This window comes from Lepidochelys kempii, chromosome 3 (assembly GCF_965140285.1).
Source record: "Lepidochelys kempii isolate rLepKem1 chromosome 3, rLepKem1.hap1, whole genome shotgun sequence".
Taxonomy (NCBI): Eukaryota; Metazoa; Chordata; order Testudines; family Cheloniidae; genus Lepidochelys; species Lepidochelys kempii.
Window position 1 is genome coordinate 184065882 of NC_136382.1, and position 27467 is coordinate 184093348.

A 27467-nucleotide genomic window follows, 5' to 3' on the forward strand; every position below is an offset into this window, starting at 1 on the left:
ATACTATGCTATTAAAAGTCAATGTATTAACTTTTTAAAAACTGTAATGTGAAGAGGGGTTTTAATAAAACATAAACACCTATAACTATTCTTTATGTGGTCAGTAACTCTGATGATGATCTACACTAACAGTCTATCAACATAGCTGTAATGGCAGGAACTTTTTAAAGTAACTATTCATACAAAATAAGTTGCCACTTTTAACAAACATTCTTCCTAACTACTCACAGCAAAGAATCATACATGCTGAACTTCATACCTCAGACTGCTCATCTAGTCCATGAGGCCCTGCTCCTGCCCCACCTCTTTCCACCCCTTCCCTGCCCCCATTCCAACCCCTTCCCCAAATCCCCACCCTGGTCCCTCCTCTTCTCTGCCTCCTCCCCTGAGAATCATAGAATCATAGAATATCAGGGTTGGAAGGGACCTCAGGAGGTCATCTAGTCCAACCCCCTGCTCAAAAGCAGGACCCATACCCAATTAAATCATCCCAGCCAGGGCTTTGTCAAGCCTGACCTTAAAAACGTCTAAGGAAGGAGATTCCACCACCTCCCTAGGCAACGCATTCCAGTGTTTCACCACCCTCTTAGTGAAAAAGTTTTTCCTAATATCCAACCTGAACCTCCCCCACTGCAACTTGAGACCATTACTCCTTGTCCTGTCCTCTTCCACCACTGAGAATAGTCTAGAACCATCCTCTCTGGAACTACCTCTCAGGTAGTTGAAAGCAGCTATCAAATCCCCCCTCATTCTTCTTTTCTGCAGACTAAACAATCCCAGTTCCCTCAGCCTCTCCTCATAAGTCATGTGTTCCAGACCCCTAATCATTTTTGTTGCCCTTCGCTGGACTCTCTCCAATTCATCCACATCCTTCTTGTAGTGTGGGGCCCAAAACTGGACACAGTACTCCAGATGAGGCCTCACCAATGTTGAATAGAGGGGGACGATCATGTCCCTCGATCTGCTCGCTATGCCCCTACATATACATCCCAAAATGCCATTGGCCTTCTTGGCAACAAGGGCACACTGCTGGCTCATATCCAGCTTCTTCTCCACTGTAACTACTAGGTCCTTTCCTGCGGGACTGCTGCCTAGCCACTCAGTACCTAATCTGTAGCAGTGCATGGGATTCTTCCGTTCTAAGTGTTGGAGTCTGCAATTGTCCTTGTTGAACCTCATCAGATTTCTTTTGGCCCAATCCTCCAATTTGTCTAGGTCCCTCTGTATCCTATCCCTGCCCTCCAGCGTATCTACCACTCCTCCCAGGTTAGTATCATCCGCAAATTTGCTGAGAGTGCAATCCACACCATCCTCCAGATCATTTATGAAGATATTGAACAAAACCGGCCCCAGGACCGACCCTTGGGGCACTCCACTTGATACCGGCTGCCAACTAGACATGGAGCCATTGATCACTACCCGTTGAGCCCGACAATCTAGCCAACTTTCTACCCACCTTATGGTGCATTCATCCAGCCCATAGTTCTTTAACTTGCTGGCAAGAATACTGTGGGAGACAGTGTCAAAAGCTTTGCTAAAGTCAAGATACAATACATCCACTGCTTTCCCTTCATCCACAGAACCAGTAATCTCATCATAGAAGGCGATTAGATTAGTCAGGCATGACCTTCCCTTGGTGAATCCATGCTGACTGTTCCTGATCACTTTCCTCTCCTCTAAGTGCTTCAGGATTGATTCTTTGAGGACCTGCTCCATGATTTTTCCGGGGACTGAAGTGAGGCTGACTGGCCTGTAGTTCCCAGGATCCTCCTTCTTCCCTTTTTTAAAGATTGGCACTACATTAGCCTTTTTCCAGTCATCCGGGACTTCCCCCGTTCGCCACGAGTTTTCAAAGATAATGGCCAATGGCTCTGCAATCACAGCCGCCAATTCCTTCAGCACTCTCGGATGCAACTCGTCCGGCCCCATGGACTTGTGCACGTCCAGCTTTTCTAAATAGTCCCTAACCACCTCTATCTCCACAGAGGGCTGGCCATCTCTTCCCCATTTTGTGATGCCCAGCGCAGCAGTCTGGGAGCTGACCTTGTTAGTGAAAACAGAGGCAAAAAAAGCATTGAGTACATTAGCTTATTCCACATCCTCTGTCACTAGGTTGCCTCCCTCATTCAGTAAGGGGCCCACACTTTCCTTGGCTTTCTTCTTGTTGCCAACATACCAGCGAAGGGCAACAAAAATGATTAGGGGTCTGGAACACATGACTTATGAGGAGAGGCTGAGGGAGCTGGGATTGTTTAGCCTGCAGAAGAGAAGAATGAGGGGGGATTTGATAGCTGCTTTCAACTACCTGAAAGGGGGTTCCAAAGAGGATGGCTCTAGACTGTTCTCAATGGTAGCAGATGACAGAACGAGGAGTAATGGTCTCAAGTTGCAGTGGGGGAGGTTTAGATTGGATATTAGGAAAAACTATTTCACTAAGAGGGTGGTGAAACACTGAAATGCGTTACTTAGGGAGGTGGTAGAATCTCCTTCCTTAGAGGTTTTTAAGGTCAGGCTTGACAAAGCCCTGGCTGGGATGATTTAACTGGGAATTGGTCCTGCTTTGAGCAGGGGGTTGGACTAGATGACCTTCTGGGGTCCCTTCCAACCCTGATATTCTATGATTCTATGATACCTCTGATTCAGGCCTGTAGTTCAATAGCAAAACAATGTAAGGAAGCGTTCATTACTACTATACATATATACATACATACATATATATATACGTACATACAAACACAGGGGCACTGTATTTGCTCTGTTAGATAAACAGTGTCCTGTATGGCATGCACACACACAGATAAGCGTAGAATCGTCACCTCCCCTGACACCACACGCTCCCCTTTGAAGTTTATTCCTATTTTGGCTGGGTGAATGGCTATGCTCCACTTTCTCAAGGGTTCCACAATATACTGTCAGTGCAAAACCTAGACTGAGATTCATTTTGCTGCTGCTTCTCAATGTGATTGGATTTGGTTGAGTTGTATTTTGATCAACCTTAAATTCTCAAGATGTGGGCTCACTACCAATAATGCTCTGTCTCCTGCTCCTGCAAATACTCCTTTTAGGATAGTTATCTTAAGTTTTCTGCATGTAAGAATACAGGTGGCATGTTGTTATCTTAATTAAGTTTATTGTCTGGGAATAAAGGATATGTGCTGTATTCTAAATGCAATCAATAATGGATTAAGACTATCTTTTTAAAATTTTAATCTGTAGAATGCTTGTGCTACAACACCACCTGGTATTCTGCCTTTTCTTGCCAAGGCCTATCTGTGGGAGAGACCTTGAAGTTTGTGTTACTTTTGTCATTCCTCACAGACATACGGAAAAGTGAACTGCTCTTTAATTACCAGTGCCAGTAACTCACAAGTGATGTCCCAGAGCAGAGATTTCAGTCAGAGTATTATAATATCCCCATAAATACATAGGTATCTGTAATTTTCACTCCATGCATCTGAAGAAATGGGGTTTTTTTACCCACAAAAGCTTATGCCCAAATACATCTGTTAGTCTTTAAGGTGCCACTGGACTCCTCATTGTTTCAGTAAATACATAACATCTTCACCTAACCTGATCTCCATGCTTTTGCTAATTTTTGGAGTGAACGGTATTAAAAATAAAATAATGTTCCTTAAAAATAGAGTTGAATAGAGTAAATATAAAATCAGTTCACAATGTCAATACTATTGTTTTTTCCAATTTTTTACTTTAAAAAAATCTACAAGAAAGCCCTGATTGCAATATTATGTTTGTATTTGCATATGTAAATTAAAGCACATATTTCCATTTTTTTTTATTTTAATTTCATAGTTACTTCCATATGATTATGTATTTTACTACTGCTACTTGCTACCTGGATAAAATATATTTAGAAAGAAATACAAATATGTTTTCCTATTGTTTTCTTCTATTTAGCAAGAATGACTGTTTTGTTTTAATTTTTAGTAGTGTCATAATTTAATTGTTCTAATACAAAGCTGACAGTAAAAATTGAAGTGTGTTTGACAGAAAAATCACCCAGAACATCATTTATGGTTCCTATTTTACGAACTTCACAATACAAAAACAGGTAGCCAGAATAGGGGATACTCACCTTCCTGTGTGTATGTTGAATACATTCCCCCAAATGTAGCTAAAGCTGTTTCATGGATTGTGTTAGGATATAGATATTCAGGCCTGTCTGTAAAGGCCTGTACTTTAAGAATTTAGGCGTATTTTTATCACTTGGCTAGTTAGAGGTATAAAAGAAAGAATCAAAATCACTGTCTGCCAATGTAAGGTCCTTCTCTTACTGTGACAGTCTGGGGCCCTGTTCTTAGGCTAAGGCCTTTGGCTAAGCGACAGAGGCAGCCATAAGCTGGAAAGCGACTGGTCACATCCTCACATTCCAAAGTAGTCACATGGAAAGAAGGTGCTATTGGGCTGTTAGGAATACAATCCTGTCCTGATAGTGCCTATCAGCTCCAGAGAAAAGGAAGTGCCTAGAAAATGTAAAAGAAAACTTAGTTTGATAGCATCCTGTCTGGCAAGAACTCACTTATCAATACTGGGATGTGAAATTCTCACTTCTGTATTGTCTTGCCATTATAGTTCCCACTTTGCTATTGGTTGTCTGTATAATCTCTGTCTGGTTCTGTGATTGTTCCTGTCTGCTGTATAATTAATTTTGCTGGGTGTAAACTAATTAAGGTGGTGGGATATAATTGGTTACATAATCATGTTACAATATGTTAGGATTGGTTAGTTAAATTTTAGTAGAATGATTGGTTAAGGTATGGCTAAGAATATTACTATATAAATTAGGGGCAAACAGGAAGTAAGTTGGAAATAAACATCGAATTGTTTGCACCTTCGGACTTCGGGTATTGTTGCTCTCTGTTCATGTGAGAAGGACCAGGGAAGTGGGAGAGTGAAGGAATAAGCTCTCTAACAGATTGTTGTTTTTAAATCTTCCCAAAATTCCTCTTCCTTCTCTGGTAGTGACTTCCTATGCATACTGAGTTCAGAAACCTTCACAAATTCCTGGCATTTCCTCTGATTTTTGGTGTTAGTAGTGTTGATTTTGGGTTTGCTCCTAGGTTTCACTATATGTAATTTCTTGGCTGTAACCTTCACTTTGCTAATAATCAAAGAGTGTTCAGTGTCACAGTAAGCACTGAGGAACGTGCAAGTGTTCTGTACTGAGGGTAGGTCTTTCCTCCTGACAATAACAAGGTCTAGTTGGTGCCAGTGGCCTGATCATGGATTTCGCCAAGACACTTTTCCCGTAAAATATGAATTGGTAACGCACATTTGATTTTGAGCGCAGAATTCAAGAAGTTGTTGACCACTCTCGTTTATCTTTCTGATGCCAAAATGTCCTAGGCAGTCTTGCCATGAGTTGTTGTCTGTGCTGATCCTTGCATTGAAGTCACCGAGGAGGAAAAGTTGTTCAGTTGATGGTATTCTTTTGATGAGTTGATGCAGAGAGCTGTAAAATGTATCCTTTTCCTCCGGGCTAGATTTGAGTTTAAGCACTGATGATGTTCACAGAACCGATGGTCACCTGAAATTTAAGTGAGATAATACGCTCTGACTTCCCAATGGGTGTTTGTAGGAGCTTTACACATTTGTTTATCAAAGTAAAACCGACACCATGCAGATGATTTTCTTTGCTACTTTTACTTTGCCAAAAGAAGGTATAATTGGCCTCTTGGACAGAACGAGCATTTGCCAGTCTTGTTTCCTGGAGTGCTGCAATGTCAAGGTTGAGATTGTACAGCTCACGGTCTAGTAAAGCAGACTTCTGTTTGCTGCTTGTGTATTGTAGGTCATCAACATCTATCAGTCCTTGGCACATGGTCCTGACATTCCAGCTTCCAAGCCAGAAAGTTCTTGGTTTCTTATTTTTGCTGGGTGCAAGGTTTCCATCCTCCTTGCAACTTTTGGTCTAGCCCCATGCACCCCATGAGGCAGACAGACAGTGGCGGGTCACCACCTAACTGTCCAGGGGCTGCCCAGCTTTGTGGCGGGCCATGGCTGACCAGTGGAATGCAATAATTCCTCCCACTGTCCAAGGTGACCCTCCTCTACATCAGTCAAGTGAGAGTTTATAACCCGTAACTGCCACCTTCCATGCTACCAGAAAGGATGGAGTGCCTTCTCCATGTAATGTGGCTGCAATAGCTTGGGCAATTAATATGGAGGTGCTGCTTTGCCCATGTGTCAGCGTTCCCCTCCTGACTTCACTGGTTTGGACCAAAGGAAGGGTGGGAGTTGATACATTTGGAACCAGCTATGATGAAGGAGTTGCCAGTGCAGAGGAGATATTCCATCTGCCTGCCTTTCAAGGCTCCACTCCTAGATTGGTTGTCAGCCACAGCTGAAAGGCTGAATCTGACCTGCATGGATGCCGTTGTCAAATACACTGAGTGAATGTGCTCACCCGCCTTTTGATGGCATTTCCTCCATCAGGGGTTCCACTACCCTTCTCAGGCACTCATATGCTGCTGCTGTTGGCACTTCCTGAAGTTTCTTCATTAATTAACAGCCACCCAGCACTCGGCACCGACCAATACAGGTTGTACTGTATGGTCAGAGCGGTAGCAGGTTCTCAATTCTGACCTGATTAAGTGGAGTGGCAGGTAATTATTCTACCATTATTAGTAAGGTGTATTCTGATTGTTCTATAAAAGAGACTCACTGGACAAAATTCATCCTACGTGTACATCTACTGACTTCAATGAGTGTACAGCAAGAATGAAATTAGCCCGCTGTGCACTTTAGCCAATCTCAGAACAGCTTACTCATAAAATAGTTAGTTTGTTTAGATTTTTGGGACAGGTCTAGGCAACTGTTAGTCACCTAGATCATGGTGTACGCGTAAGAGGGCTAGTCATAATCTGCTTATGGCTGACAAGCCCAATTTGAGAGTGACACAGCTTGTTACAAGTTTCACAGATCCATGTATTGTCTGAGTTGGAATCCAAGATATAGCACGCTGCTTTTTTCTTTCTCGCTTTGCTTCCATACTCTGAGCTGCACTCAGTGCCAAATACTGCCTCTGGATTGGACAGGATTCTGCACACTCCTCCCAGCTTTCTACATTGATGTTGGACAACTTCATATAATTTTTACACACATCATGGTACTGCCAGAAAGAGAGACCCTGCTTTCTAGAGCCATCACAAATCTCGCTGTATAAAATATTGTTGGGGATATTGTCTCCTCCCGTTGTTCTGATATGACCAAGCAATTGCAACCTCATCTGCTTAATAATGGTTTCTAAATGTGTCGGTCTTGTGTGCTCCAGCACCTCTGTGTTTGGTATTTTGTCTTCGCACTTTATTTTCAGTATCTGGTGCAGGCATCACAGATGGTAACTGTTCAGTTGCCTTATATGCCTAGCATACATAGTCCCTGTGGGACAGGTACATTATGTTTTGTCTGTAAAGCACCAGGCACATTGCTGGTAATCTATACCTAATAAATAATAAAATATAAAATATAAAAAGTACATTTAAGAATAGAATATGTTTTAAGGTTTACTTGGCTAACTTGCACAAATTCTAGTTGTTATGGTTTAGAATGAAAGCAGTCTGACATGTTTAACAAGGCAAATATGAGTTTGAAATTACAAATTAACAGGAGAATAATGTAAAATATTGACAAATACTACTGGCTGTGCACTTTAAAATATATTCAGCAGCTTATTAGAACTTACTTATTGACATAGAGTAACAGACCAGAAGTCTGTCTAGTCTAGGATCTTGTTTCTTACAATGTCTAATACCAGTTGCTTCCAATAAAAGTATGAAGCCTTGTATTGAACCATTAGGGAATTACCTGTCGAGAGGGAGAGGTTTTTTTCCTCTAATTCCCCATCATTTTGTGGCTGGTTTGTGTCCTAAAGCATGAAGATTTATATGTTTATAAAAAATAGTTTATTATGAGAAAAGATAAATAGGATAACCCCAATTTCCTTCTCTATCCTTTTTTTATTATGTTGTGTGTCCCTTCTTATAAGGGCAGCATTCTGCCAGATACTGAACACTAACTCTGGCTCTGATCCAGCAAAACACTTTAAGCATATGTTTAAGTACTGTTGTTGACCTCAATGGGCCTATTCACGTGCTTAAAGTTAAGCATGGAGCACATGACTTACGAGGAGAAGCTGCGGGAACTGGGGTTATTTAGTCTGCAGAAGAGAAGAATGAGGGGGGATTTGATAGCAGTCTTCAACTACCTGAAGGGGGCTTCCAAAGAGGATAGAGGTCGGCTGTTCTCAGTGGTGGCAGATGACAGAACAAGGAGCAATGGTCTGAAGTTGCAGTGGGGGATGTCTAGGTTGGCTATTAGGAAACACTATTTCACTAGGAGGGTAGTGAAGCACTGGAAGGGGTTACCTAGGGAGGTGGTGGAATCTCCATCCTTAGAGGTTTTGAAGGCCCAGCTTGGCAAAGCCTTGGCTGGGATGATTTAGTTGGTGTTGATCCTGCTTTGATGAGGGGATTGGACTAGATCAGGGGTCTCAAACTCAAATGACCACGAGGGCCACATGAGGACTAGTGCATTGGCCTGAGGGCCACATCACTGACACCCCCCACTTGCTGCCTCAGCCCTGCCCCCACTCCACCCCTTCCATGAGGCCCCGCCCCTGCCCCACCTCTTCCCACCCCTTCCCTGTCCCTATTCCAACCCCTTCCCTGAAGTCCCCACCACAACTCCGCCCCTCCCAGCCCCCAGAGGGTTCAGAAGGGGTGCGGGATGCGGTGGGGGTTCAGAGCATGGAGTTGAGGTGCAGGAGGGGTGCAGGATATGGCAGGGCATGGAGTTTGGGTGTGGGGTACAGGAGGGGTGAGGGGTGTGGCAGGGGGTTGGGGTACAGGGTGTGGCAGAGGGCTCAGGGCAGGGAGAGCAGGAGGTGTGCAGGGTGCTGCAGGGGGCTCAGGACAGGGAGTTGGGGTGTGGGGTGCAGGAGGGGTGCAGCAGAAGGTCGGGGTACAGAGTGTGGCAGGGGGCTCCGGGCAGGGGGTTGGGCTGCAGGAGGGGTGTGGGGTGTGGCAGGGGGCTCAGGGCATGGAGTTGGGGTGCAGGAGGGGTGTGGAATGCGGCAGGGGGTGGGCAGGGAGTTGAGGTGTGGGGTGCAGGAGGGGTTTGGGGTGCTGGCTCTGGCCCGGCGCAGCTCACCTACAGCAACTCCTGGGTGGCAGCAGCGCACACCGGGGCCAGGGCAGTTTTGCTGCCTGCCTGCCCTGGCCCTGCGCCACTCTGCTCTTCTCTGCTCCAGGAAGCAGCCGGAGCCACAAGATCTTAGCCTAAGAACAGGGCCTCAGACTATCACAGTAAGAGAAGGCCCTTACACCAGCAGACAGTGATTTTGATTCTTTTATACCTCTATAACTAGCTAAATGATAAACATATACCTAAATTCTTAAAGTATAGGCCTTTACAGACAGGCCTGAATATCTATATCCTAACAGTTCTGGCCGCTTCAGGGAGCGGTGTGGGGCTCGTGGCACCACGGGGTAGGCAGAAGAGCGGGGGGGCATGCGGGAGCTTGGCGGGCCACATGAAAGAACCCCATGGGCCACGTGTTTGAGACCCCTGGATTAGCTCCTAGAATCATAGAATATCAGGGGTGGAAGGGACCTCAGGAGGTCATCTAGTCCAATCCCTTACTCAAAGCAGGACAAATCCCCAACTAAATCATCACAGACAGGGCTTTGTCCAGTCTGACCTTAAAAATCTCAAAGGAAGAAGATTCCACCACCTCCCTAGGTAACTCATTCCAGTGCTTCACCACCCTCCTAGTGAAAAAGTTTTTCCTAATATCCAACCTAAACCTCCCCCACTGCAACTTGAGACCATTACTCCTTGTTCTGTCATATGGTAACACTGAGAACAGTCTGGATCCATCCTCTTAGGAACCCCCTTTCAGGTAATTGAAAGCAGCTATCAAATCCTACCTCATTCTTCTCTTCTGCAGACTAAATAATCCCAGCTCCCTCAGCTTCTCCTCATAAATCATGTGCTCCAGCTCCCTAATAATTTTTGTTGCCCTCCACTGGACTCTTTCCAATTTTTCCACATCCTTCCTGTATTGTGGGGCCCAAAACTGGACACAGTACTTCAGATGAGGCCTCACCAATGCCGAATAGAGGGGAATGATCATGTCCCTCAATCTGCTGGTAGTGCTCCTACTTATACAGCCCAAAATGCCATTAGCCTTCTTGGCAGCAAGGGCACACTGTTGACTCATATCCAGCTTCTTCTCCACTGTAACTACTAGGTCCTTTCCTGCGGGACTGCTGCCTAGCCACTCAGTACCTAATCTGTAGCAGTGCATGGGATTCTTCCGTTCTAAGTGTTGGAGTCTGCAATTGTCCTTGTTGAACCTCATCAGATTTCTTTTGGCCCAATCCTCTATTTTATCTAGGTCCCTCTGTATCCTATCCCTACCCTCCAGCATATCTACCACTCCTCCCAGTTTAGTCTCATCTGCAAACTTGCTGAAGGTGCAATCCACGCCATCCTCCAGATCATTAATGAAGATATTGAACAAAAGCAGCCCCAGGACCGACCCTTGGGGCACTCCACTTGATACCGGCTGCCAACTAGACATGGAGCCATTGTTCACTACCTGTTGAGCCCGACTATCTAGCCAACTTTCTATCCACCATATAGTCCATTCATCCAGCCCATACTTCTTTAACTTGCTAGCAAGAATACTATGGGAGACCGTGTCAAAAGCTTTGCTAAAGTCAAGGAATAACACGTCCACTGCTTTCCCCTCATCCACAGAGCCAGTTATCTCATCATAGAATGCAATTAGGTTAGTCAGGCATGACTTGCCCTTGGTGAATCCATGCTGACTGTTCCTGATCACTTTCCTCTCCTCTAGATGCTTCAGAATTGATTCCTTGAGGACCTGCTCCATGATTTTTCCAGGGACTGAGGTGAAGCTGACTGGCCTGTAGTTCCCCAGATCCTACTTCTTCCTTTTTTTAAAGATGGGCAGTACATTAGCCTTTTTCCAGTCATCCGGGACCTCCCCCGATGCCTTGAGTTTTCAAAGATAATGGCCAATGGGTCTGCAATCACACCCGCCAACTCCTTTAGCACCCTCGGATGACCTCCTGAGGTCTCTTCCAACCCTAATATTCTATATGATAAAGTGCTTTGCTTGACTGGGGTCAGACTGCTTGTTGTTGTTTTTTTTTACAGACTCAAGCCTTAAGGACCCCCCCCCACTGAAGTCACTAGTCCTACTCACAGTTAGGCATGTGCTTAAATATCTTGCTGAATCAGGTCCTAAGCTAAACACACACATACACACACACAAATCTTGTCAATGTTGCCTTATACAAAGGTCTCTCCAGACCCCTCATCATTTTTGTTAGACTTCTCTGAACCTCTGCTTTTTCTGCTAAATGCTTTCTGAGATAGTGACCAAAACTAAACAGAGTGGCATACAGTTGATTTACATAGTGGTGCTAGAATATTTCGAGAATTATTTTCTATTCTTTATACAGTCTAACATTGTTGAATATTGCCCACTTCAGCATGTTGAGCAGAGGATTTCAGTTTTCTGTCCACTGTGAAAGGCATATTTTTCCTTAGTAGATACGGTTAATTTAGACCCCATCAATGTGCATGAATATTATAGTCTAAATCATTCTTTTCTGTATCCATTAAGTTGCATTTATTGACACTGAATTTAATCCACTCTCTGAATTTTAGACCTGGCTTACCTACATAATTTTATGTCCCCTGCTGTCACAGAGTGTGCGGGAGTCCAGGCCCTGCACCCCTCTTCCTGGGATTCACTGTGACTCTCAGCCAGCCAGTAAAATGTAAGGTTTATTGGACAATAGGAACACAGTCTAAAACAGAGCTTGTGGGTACAACGAGGACCACTCAGTCAAGTCCTTCTGGGGGGCAGGGAGTTTAGATCCCAGCCTTGGGGTTCCCTGCATTCGACCAAAAAAACTGAAACCAAAACCCCCCTCCTCCAGTCTCACTCCTCTTCCCGCCGGCTCCTCCTCCAGTTTCCCAGGCAAAGGTGTCACCTGGGTCCAACCCCCTCCCAACTCAGATTACAGGCTCAGGCTGCTACTCTGAAACCTGTCACTCCAGTGGAGTCATCCCCTGCTCTCCCATCCCCATGCAGGCAGTCCCAGCAGACCAAGACGGCATTCCCCGGTCAGTCCACCCTGCTCCCTGCTGCGTCACACCTGCATATTTTGCTAATTGTGCATTCTATCTTTCCCTGATCATTAATAAATATATAAATTAATAAGAGTACCAATTCTGTTAAACATTGATCATGTTGAAAAATCTTCATTTATCTCTGCTGTTTCTTATCTCTTACCCTCTTTTGAAGGACTCTCTCTAAGATTTTCTGAAAGTCCGTATAAAATATATCAGTTTGTTCTCTTTTCTCCAGAATCTGTGTGACCTGTTCAAAGAATTATTGTAGATTAGAGAGGCATGATTTTCCTTTACAGAAGTCATGCTGGCTTATCCTCATCATATCATCTTCATCTACATGTTTTATAATTTTATTTTTAATTATCACTTTTCGCAATTTACCTGGAACTGAAGTGAGGTTTAACAGTCCACAATTCCAAGCATTTTTCTAGCTACTTCTTTAAAGGTAGGGACATTATATTATAATTAGTTATGAAATGTCCTTCATGAAATCTTTAACTAATACTTTTTGGCAGTGAATTCCCTTATTCTGATCTCACTTACACTGATATTTGACTGATATAAGTGAAAGGAGATTCAGGCCTCAGACTTTGAACCCCCAATCCTGCAAAGATTTATGCATGTGCTTAAGCATTCTAACAGCACACTGAATACAGTGGGACCACTTGCATGTTTAAAGTTAAGCACATGTGTTTTCAGAACTGGCTTTAAAGAGTCGGCCAGATGTGAAAAATCTTTCAAGCACTGGAAAACTAACTAGGATGTCCTAAATTCGACCATTTCTATGGCTCCTGTTGAATTGTTCCCAAATTTTTAATCACCAAAACAAAAGATTTTAGAAGCAGAATGCAGTATTTGCTCTCTTTCGTATTATAAGGTGTGTTTCTTGAAAGGCTCTCAATGGAACTCTCCCCAGCGTTTAAAATCTGAACCTAGACACACATCATTTTTTAAAAGCGAGTCTATTTTTCCATGTGTTCCCAGCTACCATATGTATTCATGATATCTGGCTGTACAAGTTGCCTCTTTCATATTAATGGAACCTAGAGTACAAGGAAAGCCTCTACCAGTATAGTTGTATCATAATCACAGGAGTGATTGCAGTGCATGTTAACATAACCAAGTTAGCAAGATTCAAGTTAGTTGAGAAACCAATAGCAGCAAAGCCTCAGTAGTGTGAGCAACCTACCTGAGTAAGTACCCAGGTCTAAGTACCCTCTAAGCTGCGTGGCCACACAGCGGCTTATTAAGCACCCAACACTGGAGCTGCTGCAGCGAGGGGAGATGCTCTACCCAGCCCCAGATCTGCTGCAGCTGGGAGAGAGGTGCCTATCCTGCAGCCCCAGCCCCAAAGCTGCCACGGTGGGGAAAGGCGCCTCTCCCCCCCAACCCAGGTGCTGCTGCAGGGAGAGAGAGAGATGGAAGGAGTCTTCTCTCCTCGCCATAGCCCCGGGGCAGCCTGTCATCTCTGGCCCCACCCCAGATCCCTTACCCTCAGCGGGAGCCCTTCCCCCCTGCACCCCAACCCCCTGCCCCAGCCCAGAGCCCCCTTCCACACCTCATACCCCTCATCCCCACCCCAGAGGCCGCAGCCCCAGATGGAGCCCTCATAGAATCATAGAATATCAGGGTTGGAAGGGACCTCAGGAGGTTATCTAGTCCAACCCCCTGCTCAAAGCAGGACCGATCCCCAATTAAATCATCCCAGCCAGGGCTTTGTCAAGCCTGACCTTAAAAACTTCTAAGGAAGGAGATCCACCACCTCACCTCCCCTGCACCCCAACCCTCTGCCCCAGCCCTTAGTCCCTCATCCCCGGCCCCATCCCAGAGCTCACACCCCCAGCCAGAACCCTCACCTCCCCCCACCCCAACCCTCTGCCTCAGTCCTGAGTCCCCTCCCACACTCCGAACCCCTCGGCCCCATCTCTGCCACATGGATTTTGTTATATGCACCAATATGGAGGTGATGTGCCACACATCACCTCCATATTGGTGCACATAACAAAATTATGTCTACACATGGGGAAAATTAGAGAGAACCCTGACCCAGCGTCCCAGGCAAACTTTTACAGCCTATCCTGAAGCCCATACTGTTACAACTTCACTGATGTTGGTACCTAAACTAGGTAGATTAAGGCTAACTCTGGTATGTCTACACAGGCTGCAAAAACATACCCCAATTGCAAAGTAGACATAGGTTAAGACCATATGTTTTCAGACTACTGTGTTACCAGGTGCTGTACTTTCAGGATGAGACGTAGCATATCAGCAACAGGAAGAATCACTGTAATGTGAGTAGAATATTATGCCAGTGATAGCAACTGCTCCTGGTCACAAAAAGGAAAGCCACCCAAAGAGGTCAATATTGAAGACAAGAAATATATAAGTGCTATGATGCAGTGAGGACAGAAGCTCTCCAGTGTCACACTCCCTAGAGTTAAATCCTCCAAACACAGAGGATTTCATTACATTAGAATTACACAGTGTAACTCCACTGATTTTAGTAGTTACTCCTGAGTTATGCTAATGTGAGATCAGAATCAGGCCCAGCATAATAAAAGGGAGATGTCTCCTTTTAAAAGTGCAAATCTTAATTACACTTCTCATCTCCATATCTTGTGTAGTTGTTGGCAGGTTAAAAGCCTTCTGCCTTTGGACATGTCTTTTTGTTTACACAGACAGCAAGTAATAAAGGAATAGTATCCAGCCTTGAGTAGAGATTGTTCAATAGTCTGCTTCTTTCTTGCTGTTACTGACTCTCTATAGGCTTTTAAAAAAATCTATAGGGCTTACTCCAGCGCTGACCTTGTCTAACTGTATTGATGGTTAGCGATGGAAGGCTAATTAGAAAGCAAGTTACGATGGCAATTCTGGATGGAGTCATATATTTAAAGAGACAATACTGCTAGAAAACCACTTATGCAGCTAGACTGTACAAATTAAAAATATAATTCATTCAAATTCATATGAAGTTGTAATATGCAACAAGGAAGTTTTTCCTTTGCTACCACATTTTCCCTCCATCCTCATTTTTACTCTTTTATTTTTCTGTTCTTTAATTTATGTATAATTTTAGAGCTAAAGGATAAAAAAGGGTTTTTTAAAAAAATACACAAAACATATTAGAATAAGTTTGATAAATGACAGATAACTTAGGTAAGAGATAATGGAATACAGAGTCTTGCATTTCTAAGTCACCTTCTCAAATACAGCTCAGGTTGCTGGGCCATAAAGTTTATTTTCTGATGGAAAATTACACAGTGGCCTGTGTAAAATGAGTTGATGATCTCAATCCAATTCATAGAATCATAGAAGATTAGGGTTGGAAGAGACCTCAGGAGGTCATCTAGTCCAACCCCCTGCTCAAAGCAGGAATGCCTAGTGAGCAGTTGTCCATATCTCAACTCACTGCCACAATTGACACGAATTGGCAACCTTGTTGGCCAAAGGTTGAAAGGCTAGCCTCCCACCCATTAGTGTGCTCCAATCATACTAATGAGGCATTATCGGAAGCTTGCCCTGTCACTGGCTCGGCCTTGCCTCTTCTGGGGATAAATGGAGGACTTCAGTCTCCAGGGCTGCTGGTCCAGTTCCTGTCACAAGTAATACCTTCACTTTACATTATTTTTCAAATATGAGCACAAACAAAAAGGGTATTTCTGTCACTATTGAGCACAGAACTGCCACTTCCTTCCCTTGCCAAAAAACATTTAAAAATACATGCACACAAAAAACATGCCACTCATGCTAAGTATGTGAGCACCTGTTTATAAGAAAAACTAAATTATAACAAATTAGTGGTCTCACATGGTATATGAGCTTGCTGTTCTCCTTGAAGTGGAGAGAACTGAGAGATTAAATGCATTCAGCAGGATCACATGTCTGTCTTGTAGATGGTATTGTACTGAACAGCAGAAATACTTGAACTTACTGTATGCTGTTGCAAAAAGTTCACATAAAGTCCTATATACCACTCAAGTCCTTAAATGCACTTGTAGGCTGGCAAAGTTTACAGCAGTAGGTGAGCAAAAATGCAGTCACTGTTGTCAACTTAAAATTGCCTTTAATGTATTTTCCGAATTAAATGCCTTAGATACCCTCTTTTGCAAATCAGGGCTGGCATACATGCTAAATTTCACTGGTTTAATTAAAGGTGGGATTTAAAATTGATTTAGTTAAATCACTACAAAAGGTTGTCTGGACACTCTGAAATCAATATAAACCTGCCCTATATTGATTTATCTTAAATCAATTAGGACTGTGTTTAAGCTAAATCAAAATCAAGTCACTGTTCCCCCCAAAAGAAGAGCACCTTTTTAGGGTTTTGCACCATTTTGGAGCTCTGCTGTACATTAATATTGAATGGGAACCAAGCTTGTAAAAAAAGCATAATGTCCCCATAGCTAATTGATTAGTAGCATAAAGACTTTAACCTTTACTTTATTCTATCAAAGAATGAAGAGTACGTAGCTATTTCTGTTTTTGTCTTTTGTGTACGTACACTTTAAATTTAAAAGGGCCACCTTTCTGGAGGGATGTTAATTAATTGAAAATGATCTTACAGCATGAGAAATATACTGGAGTTTTATATTTGTTCTTCGTTTTCCTTAATCTAAAATAAGTTACCTAGTCTCAAAGTATATGGGTAGCTCTTTGTGTGTGGAATGTATCACTATTTTCGACAACATGGATGGATGATGTAGCAATTAGCCTTTATTTTTTAATTAGGCATGCAGTGTTTTTCTAAAACACATGCATGCATAAAACATTCCTGAGAATCTGAAAACTCAACTGCTCCCATAGTTCATCTGCTGAGTTGTATTTTGCTTTTCTGAATATGTGTGTGTATAGTACTTTGGGTAACTGAGCTTTACTAAGATCATGTCTTAGCTTGTCCCATCAACATAGCTCCCACTGCTCATTAGGGGTGGTTTAATTATGTTGATGGGAGAGCTCTCACCCATCAGCATAGAGTGGCTACACAAGAGATCTTAGAGCAGCACAGTTACATCGATATAGCTGTGCCACGGTAAGGTCTCTAGTGAAGACAGAGCCTAAATCTCAAGGGATTCTCCACAAAAACGATGCAGCAGCTTTCATTTATTTATTTTTTTAAAAGCAGGGGGTCATGGTCCAGAAAAGAGTGCCATTTTCTAAAGTTAAGAATGTCAGTGTAAATACAGACCCCAAACCACTGAAATCAGTTGGGCTCTGTGTGTACTACCACAACATCTACAATCTCCCACAGCCCAAATTAAGTGCTGATTTTACTTTCTCCAATGCAGACAATTGCAGTTATTTATTAGAGCTAATAGGAATTTTTTTAACAAAAACTATTTTTGATTAAAAATGGGTTTATTTAATTAAAATTTTCTCAAAATTGTTGACATCAAATTTATTGGTTTCTCATGAAAAATGTCTTTTTTTTTCAAAATGTTATAGAAAACCTCATTGTTCTACCAGGTTGGTGTGATGTAAGGATACCATAATTGGAGTCTCTCTTTAAATCGGTAGCGGAAAGTCAGGAGTGGGTTGGGAAATGTCCTGTGCAGCAGGGAATGAGACATGGCAACACTGGGGACAGTGCTGTGTTCGGTATTCTAATAAAGTTTCTTGTTCAGTGCTATAAGCAAGCAACTCTTTCTGTAAACCCTATTGCCAGAAGCTCCAGATGGGAAAGAGCTTTCTACTCCCTCAAGTCTTGAAAAGAGAAAAGTGCTGTCCTGGAGAACTTCACTTGTATAAGTTACCTACCCACAATTCCTCTTGTGACACTTTGGGAGTCACCATAACTAGGTATAAATGTGGATTCGGGGGGGGGGGGGGGCGAGTAGTGTGCTCCCAGAGAAGGGACAGAGTTTTGCTTTGTGGCAAAACACCTGCTTCTAAGCAGTGAGGACTCTGTTCAAAGAGCCTAAGTGTTCCTGACTGTCCTCCCATGTGTACTGTGCTGTGGGAGACCACAAAGAGTGAGGACTTTGCTGTGAGAGATGGTGCAGAGACTCTGTAGCAAGAGATGCAGAGGACAGCAACAGAGCTCAGTGGACTATGGTAAATTCCCGCCTACCCAGCCCCTTAATAAAGTTTGCTCACTAAGCTAGGTGGTAGACGGGAGACACCCCTACAAGGAGACTCTTGGACTAGTGCTACTTGCAGATCCAAACTGAGCGTGGGTTTGGTGGGTGGGTGAGGTTTGGTCAATGGACTATTACCTGTGGAATGTTCTCTCTGGCAGGAGGGAAGGGATTTAGATACATTACTGCCAAGTTACTGGGAGGGGGAATGTATTTTCCTCTTTCATTACATATATATTTCTTTTACTGTGTTTTCCCCAGGTTTTGATTGTGTCCCTTTTCCTCTAATAAAGGTTTCTTTGTTTGTATGAAGTCTCGGAGTGCTTGTGAGTGGGGAAGTTCTGCCTGTAAAGGGCATGCTGTAGGAGGTGTGTTTAGTTGTCCCAGGTTTCTGGGTGACGGCTGGACACAGTTTTGTCCCAAGTGCAGTGTTGCAGTTTGTATGTCATCATTATAGTCCTCCTTCTTCCCAAAGTCTTTGAAATGCACACTAGCTCTTTGCTAGGATTTTATTGTGTCTGTGTATTATAATATAATGGCATAAATGTGGAAATCACTTTACAAGAATAAAAGAAGAGGTCGTTCTCTGAAGGAGATTACAACCAAATGCCCCAATTCTGTAGATATCGATGCAATAGGATTTCAGTGAGATAACTCACTAAAGTTACTCACTGAGCCTAAAGTTAAGCTTGTGTATAAATGTTTGCAGGAACAAGTCATAAATAAGGCAGAAAAGACCAGAATAATTACTTATTATTGTGGAGGGAGAAAATGAGTCTGTAGAGAACAAACAAAAGGGGAATCCTTGTGCCAGAAATAGGCACTGCGCAGAGAAAGTGTTACTCAGACTAAGGGAGGCTGAAGGCTTTTTAGGGCCATGGTTTTCAATGTTTTTTTCATTCACAGACAACTAAAAAATTTCAAAAGGAGGTGCAGACCCCTTTGGAAATATTAGGCATGATCTGCAGACTCCCAGGGTCCACGGACCACAGGTTGAAAACCACTGCTTTAGAGATGTTTGTAGAAAGAACATAAGGTTGGCATCTGACAAAAAATCTTTGTGCAACAAGTTTGCAATTGTTGTTGTTAATATATTTATTCATATATACTGTTTTTCCCATGATTGGCTTAAGAGGCACCAGACTGGCCACTCTTAATCAACTCCTTCTTTTATGTCACAATGATTAATTAAGAAAACATGAACTAATGTCTGAAATGGTTAAAAAAAATCTCTTGTGATTTATTTTCACTAATGTGGGGGTGACACACTTGTATGTTCAGCTTTGGTGAATATTCAAAGTCTGCTCATAAACTTGGGAAGTTAGTTTTACAGCCAAATCAGAAGAGTAAGAGGTTTTCAGTTTTCCTTCTGAGAGTATACTGTGCCAATATGAGGCACCTGCTGTTCTCAACTTCACTACTTCGTGTAATGTATTAGAATTAGTAATAGAACTTTCCCCTAATGGTGTTTGTATGTATGTGTACTGCTATAAAAAACTAGATGCCATTCTTTTGTACTGTTCTTCCTATATGATCACAGAATCATAGGATGGGAAGGGACCTCGAGAGGTCATCTAGTCCAGTTCCCTACACTCATGGCAGGACTAAGTATTATCTAGACCATTCCTGACAGGTGTTTGTCTAACCTGCTCTTAAAAATTTCCATTGATGGAGATTCCACTCCCTCCCTAGGCAATTTATTCCAGTGCTTAACCGCCCTGACAGTTAGGAAGTTTTTCCTAATGTCCAACCTAAACCTCCCTTTCTACAATTTAAGCCTATTGCTTCTTGTCCTATCCTCAGAGGTTAAGAAGAACAATTCTTCTCCCTCCTCCTTGTAACAGCCTTGTATGTACTTGAAAACTGCTATCATGTCCCCTCTCAGTCTTCTCTTTTCCAGACTAAACAAACCCAATTTTTTCCATCTTCCCTCATAGGTCATGTTTTCTCGACCTTTAATCATTTTTGTTGCTCTTCTCTTGACTTTCTCCAATTTGTCCACATATTTCCTGAAATGTGGCGTCCAGAATTGGATACAATACTCCAGTTGAGGCTTAATCACGGAGTAGAGCAGAACAATTACTTCTCGTGTCTTGCTTACAACACTCCAGCTAATACATCGCTTTTTTTTTTTGCAACAGTATTACACTATTGACTCATATTTAGCTTGTGGTCCACTATGACCCCCATATCCCTTTCTGCAGTACTCTTTCCCAGGCAGTCATTTCCCATTTTGTATGTGTGCAACTTATTGTTCCTTATTAAATTAAGTACTTTGTATTTGTCCTTATTGAATTTCACCCTATTTACTTCAGTCCATTTCTCCAGTTTGTCGAGATCATTTTGAATTTTAATTCTATCCTCCAAAGCTCTTGCAACCCCTCCCAGCTTGCTATTATCCAGAAACTTTATAAGTGTACTCTCTATGCCATTATCAAAATCATTGATGAAGATATTGAACAGAACCAGACCCAGAACTGATCCCTGCAGGACCCCACTGATTATGCCTTTCCAGCATGACTGTGAACGACTGATAACTACTCTTTGAGAATGGTTTTCCAACCAGTTTTGCACCCACCTTATAGTAGCTCCATCTAGGTTGCATTTCCCTAGTTTGTTTATGAGAAGGTCACGTGAGACAGTATCAAAAGTTTTACTAAAGTCAAGATATACCACATCTGCCACTCCCCCTGCCCCGTCCACAAGGCTTGTTACCCTGCCAAAGAAAGCTATCAGGTTGCTTTGACACAATTTGTTCTTGACAAATCCATGCGGACTATTACTTATCACCTTATTATCTTCTAGATGTTTGCAAATTGATTCCTTAATTATTTGCTCTATTTTTCCGGGTACAGACGTTAAGATGACTGGTCTGTAATTCCCTGGGTTATCTTTATTTCCCTTTTTTTAGATTGGCACTATATTTGCCCTTTTCCAGTCTTCTGGAATCTCTCCCATCTTCCATGACTTTTCAAAGATAATCACTAATGGCTCAGATATCTCCTCAGTCAGCTCCTTGAGTATTCTAGGATGCATTTCATCAGGCCTGGTGACCTGAAGACATCTAATTTGTCTAAGTAATTTTTAACTTGTTCTTTTCCTATTTTAGCCTCTGATCCTACCTCATTTTCACTGGCATTCACTATGTTAGACATCCGATCACCACCAACCTTCTTGGTGAAAAGCAAAACAAAGAAGTCATTAAGCACCTCTGACATTTCCACATTTTCTGTTATTATTCCCCCCCACACCCCCATTGAGTAATGGGCCTACCCTGTCCTTGGTCGTCCTCTTGCTTCTAAAATATTTGTAGAATGTTTTCTTGTTACCCTTTATGTCTCTAGCTAGTTTGATCTCATTTTGTGCCTTGGCCATTCTGATTTTGTCCCTACATACTTGTTATTTTTTTATATTCATCCTTTGTAATTTGACCTAGTTTCAACTTTTTGTAGGACTCTTTTTTTTTAATTTTTAGATCACTGAAGATCTCCTGGTTAAGTCAGTATTGTCTACTCTTGTGATTCTATCCTGTGTCTCATGATATTTGGTGTTCTTACAAAAGCCACAGCTCCTGGAGCATTCATGAGAATCTCAGCTCTCATAGTTGTAGAGGATAACTGGAAAATGTGACTTGCGTGAACCCTAGCAGCTCAACAACCCAAATGCAAATAAAAAGAATCATCTATAACTCTCTCTTTTTTAAACATCAACCTCATTCTTTTGTGGGGGAGGGTGAGCAGTTCTGACTCATGATTTTTGAATGTTTGGCAATATCTAGAGCCAATTATTTGAGAATTAGGTTAGGAAATATTGGGACAGGATGTGAAAAGGGGAATGGGATGCAAGGGATAATTATCTGATTATAAAGAGTGAAGCCATCACAGTGAAAACAAATAACACTACACAAGAGTTGGGCAGAGAAAGGTAATTCCATTTCCTGGAGGATTTCAATAATTTGACATTTGGTTTTTTTCTGACCAAAATTTTCTAAATTATTATAGACAAACCATCAAAACAAAGAGGAAAAGTAACAAAATAAAAGATAAGTGGCAATAAATTAATCTAGTCACATACTCTGAAATGCATTAGTAGGAACATTGCCAACTGTGCCCGCAAGGGCTGGGGGGGAAGATACCAGTGAAAGGAGGACACTCAGGCCTAAGAATAGTAAACTATGCTTTATTGAAGGAAGGAAGAACTTATACTCCAATCTGCACGGGGAGCCCCTAGGATGCGCGGAGGGGCTGCAGGGGACTCTGGCCGTTCGGGGCAGTTGACCAGGCAGGATTCCACTGGGGGAAGTCCTCTGCAGTGCTATATTCTCCGTGCTTATCTCAGGGTTAGATGGGGTCAACAGCTGGCTACATTCTTGTATGTACGATTTATGCTTTTTACATAAACTGAATTGTTTACAGGCAAAAATATGCTGAGCTATGCTACAATGTCTTTTGGCAGGGTCTGTTGGACAAAGTTAATTGAAACTGCCTGCATCCTCCGCTTACATCCAGTCACATACTCAGTCCACCACTTAGCTCCTCGCCAATCTTCTGCAAACTTGCCCCTATACCAACAGATCAAGGAAAGTGATTATTTCCCTCTATTCGAAATTGGTGAGGCCACATCTGGAGTATTGCATCCAGTTTTGAGCCCCCCACTAGAGAAGGGATGTGGACAAATTGGAGAGAGTCCAGCGGAGGCCAACAAAAATGATTAGGGGTTGGGGCACATGACTTATAAGGAGAGGCTGAGAGAACTGGACTTATTTAGTCTGCAGAAGAGAAGAGTGAGGGAAGATTTGATAACAGCCTTCAACTACCTGAAGGGGGGTTCCAAAGAGGATGGAGTTTGGCTGTTCTCAGTGGTGGCAGAAGACGGAACAAGGAGCAATGGTCTCAAGTTGCAGTGGGGGAGGTCTAGGTTAGATATTAGGAAAAATTATTTTACTAGAAGGGTGGTGAAGCAATGGACTGGGTTACTTAGGGAGGTGGTGGAATCTCCATCCTTAGATGTTTTTAAGGCCTGGCTTGACAAAGCCCTGGCTGGGATGATTTAGTTGGGGATTGGTCCTGCTTTGAGCAGGGGGTTGGACTAGATGACATCCTGAGGTCTCTTCTAACCCTAATCTTCTATGATTCTATTAATTGGTTTGGAGAAGATGATTGTGAAGATGTGGGCTTTTGGGAGAGGCAAGTAAAACCCGTTTCCTACAAAATACAAACGTCCACCACAGAAGAGACACTTCTTTCTTGAAACATGCTGGAATTGAAAGACTTTTGAGGCTTTAACCTGCCAGACAAATATAGTCTTTCAGCCAAGAGAGTGCCTTTGTATTGCCAACGTGAATGTAATAGTCCATAGCTAGTAACATAATTTTGAGCCCATTTGGTAACATAGAATAATAGAATCATAGCAAAGTACCTGAGTAATAGAATCATAGAAACACACGTGCATTATGTCTTCTGACAAACATCTGTCTTGTATTCTCTTTCTTGGTTTAGGCCCTGATCCAACAGAGCACTTAATACACATGATTAATTTGAAGACTATGAGTAGTGCTATTGATTTCAATGAAACAACTTGTGTACTTAAACTTACAGTGCAAACTAAGGATAGCTCTGTGGTTTGAGCATTGGCCTGCTCAATCCAGGGTTGTGAGTTCAATCCTTGAGGGGGCCATTTAGGGATCTGGGGCAAAAATTGGGGATTGGTCCTGCTTTGAGCAGGGCGTTGGACTAGATGACCTCCAGAGGTCCCTTCCAACCCTGATATTCTATGATTCTATAAGCATGCATGTAGGTGCTTTGCAAGAACAGGGCTTTAGTTTGTTTCCCCTTTGATATTTTGGAAATTGTTCCTGATTGTCTGCACATACCTATGCAAAAACTTGTATAAATCAGAAATGATGCCTCAATTCCTATCTGGATTTGCAATGATTGCTGGTACTAAAATAGATAGTATTATTTATTGCACATAAATTATCCAGTAAATGTAGTCCTTTTTTCTGTTCATAGCTCACTATTATATGCTATTAGTGTATTACCTGTTCTCATCAGTGCCTGACCGACAAAGGAGGTGGTTGTTTTCAGACGGTCCTTTCACTTAAGGTCTAGCGCTACGTACTCTTAGTTCTTGAGATTCCCCTGTTCAATCCCCGGTGTCAGCCAAGAGAACAATTGTTACATGTTTGTGTTTTGTCCATCAACAGATTAGGAGTGTGACTAATTTAATCACTATTCATCAATTAGTGAAAACAAACATCATCAATTGCGCTGTTTGCAAACTGCTCACTTCCATTTGCTATTCGTGGGGTGTGATTGGTCACCTAAATCGTGCTGTTGTTTCTCATCCTTACCTGGTTGAATTAAAATTTTAAACAGGAGAATAACAAATGACAGACAGTGGATAACTAATAACAAATACTCTTTCTTGCACACAAATACCGTTATATGCATGTGAATGTGAATATTTATTCCCCAAACATTTGGTGAACAAAACCCCATTTTGTGCAAATGGTGTGGTTAGATTTTTTTTAAAATAATATTTTAAAAGAAAACCAGAGATTTCTGTCTTCCTTCCTTTCCTTTCTTTTTTTAATCATTTAGTCTCCTCTCCCCTTTTGAAAACATTGTGGACTGCTTAGCCCAAGCTTTAGCCTGACCTCCTTTAAACAGTTTTCTTAAAAGTAACACAAAACCCTCTGTAATTTCCCAAAGTCAAAAGCATACTTCTGGCACAGAACCATTTAATAAATAAGCATTCTTCTAAAAACATACCCAAAATATATGCCAGATAAGACTTTCCAGCCCTGTCACAGCACTGGATTCACACATTTTATTGGGTCAACTCATGAAACATTATTAACCTCAGCAGCAGCATCTGTTGGAGAGCTCATATAGTATAGATTACTGTATCTCAGTGCCTTTATTGTACCCTGCAAAAAACCTACATCACAAAGGGCAAATAAATCTGCAGCCCTTGTCTCTGTGCTGTTTTGCAGCATGGACTTCTCCTGACTAATCTCATTTGGAGGTGTAAAATGTTCTGCGTTTTCTGTGGATTTGCCTTTTTGTAGATGACAGATTTTTAGATTGCCCAAAGCAGCAAATGTGCTGTTCACAAATAATAATAATAATATAATAAATTAATAATTAATAAAAGGAACTCTTAAAAGGCTGCTTCAAACAACATTGGTTTCATTCAGTCTTTTAAAGTGTACTTGAGCAAGCAGTTTGCAGTATCATATAAATATACAATAAAAGGTGATTACTCATCATGCGTATTTTATATGTCATCGTGAGAAGATGAGAATGGAATGGAAAATATTTTGGTTGGATTTAATTCTGTACACTATAGTAAACTCTGGAGGCATCATAATCCAATGGCTAGGACAGTAGATCAGGACTCACCTGGTTTCTGTTCCCAGCTGTGTCATTAACTTACTGATTTTAACCCTTGATGGCCATTTCACTTTTCTGTGCCTCTGTCTTCCCTCCAAAGTTTTGTCTATTTGGGTTGTAGGATCCCTGGGGCAGGGTCTCTTACTATATGTTCCTATAATTCATATCACAGTGGAGCCCCAAACTCAGCTGAGGCATATTGGTGCAACTGTAATATAAATAAATAATAAGGAGGAGCTGGTATGTGAGGTGAGGATTCTGTAGCAATAAAGCCCTCAGCTAAATAAATGCAATTACCATTGCAGTGTGGGTAAAATCATGTCCTTTCTCAATTGTTCATCAGTCAGTCTCTTGGGATACCATAAATTCATTTGTTCTCCAGTCACTGTAGAGTTTTTGAGAGTAGACAAGATCTGAATTGCTAATGTTTAAAAAAAGTGGTGTTTTTTTATTTAAATACAAACAAACAAAATACATAATAAAGAGGCAGGCAAGATTTTTTTTTTTTAATGGGCAGCCTACTTGGTAGGCATAGTTCAGTGGCTGCTCAAAACAAAGAGGGATATTTCATATATATTAGTTTTTAACTATTTTTATAATTGATCTCTTACCTATAGTTACTGTCTCTTACTCTTTTACTTTGGGCCTTGTATGAATCCATTTGCAATAGCTACCTTAATTTCAAAAGAACAAAATAACCATAAATCAGGGGTATCCAATATACAATATGACCCATTTCACAGGGCTTCATTTGGCAGCTGTGTGCCGGTGTGTCCTCCCATTAGTGAGTTATATCCGAATCTCAAAATGTACTTCATGCACCAGTTCCAAGCCTGAGAAATGGATCCTTTGTTCTGATCTCTAAACTGGCAGATTGGTAACCCTCTGGAATAGCCAGCTCTAGCCTGCCTCTCCTGATGCCCCTCAACATAGAGGGCTTGGCCAGAGCATGTTGCAGTATGGCAATTTCTCTCTGGTAGCCTTTTGGTGACCATAACAAACTGGTGTAATATAAAGCAGTCCTGTGGCTACTCTAAGTTACACCATGGGCTGAAACTCCCCAGAGATAAGTGGAGCAAAGGGTGGTGTTCAGCTGCATGTATTCTGGCACAGCTGCAGTTTCAGCTCATAAAAGAAAACTGTACCCATTTTTGTTCTGCGATTTTGAAACTATACATAAGAGGCATCACTCACATATAAATATCATGAGCTAGATTAGGTGGAGCTTTCTTCACATTTTTCTGCTGGGGACGGGAGAGCTGTACCACCTCTGTGGCTTCCTGCCTTCTGACAGCAGAACTCTGGAAATGTGTTTGCTATAACATTTTTAAAGTAAGCTGAACATTTTACACCAGGACGAAATCATAGTATGTGTTACTATGGAATCAAAAATCCTACCTCTTCAGAGCTGTTACATTTAAAGTTCCCGTCTCCCCATCACAAGGTTATGAAAGTTTTGGCTAAATCAATATTAACATTCAGTGATGATCCAGTAAACAGTGAGATCCAGTGAAAGTCAGTGAGATCCAGTAAACAGTCTGTGGCCCATAGATCCTGCACTGTAATTTCATATGTGCAGGCACCTGTCAAAATTTAGAATACCTTTAGGAGGCAGTATGGTCTAGTGAATAGAGCACATGACTGGGACTCAGCAGACCTGCATCTGTTCCCAGCTCTGCCACATGCCTGCTTCACCTCTCTGGGCCCGTTTCCTCATCTATAAAATGGGACTAATGATACTTACCTCCTTCATAAAGTACTTTGAGGCCTGTGGATGAAAGGTGCCATATAAATTCTAGGTATC

The 27467-nt window shown here is 42.2% G+C and overlaps 1 protein-coding gene across 1 annotated transcript in view; it reads left to right on the forward strand.

The window, feature by feature from the left end:
• Window positions 1-27467, forward strand: part of LOC140908333 (follicle-stimulating hormone receptor) — a 160368-nt gene that overhangs the window by 72289 nt on the left and 60612 nt on the right. The window lies entirely within an intron of this gene.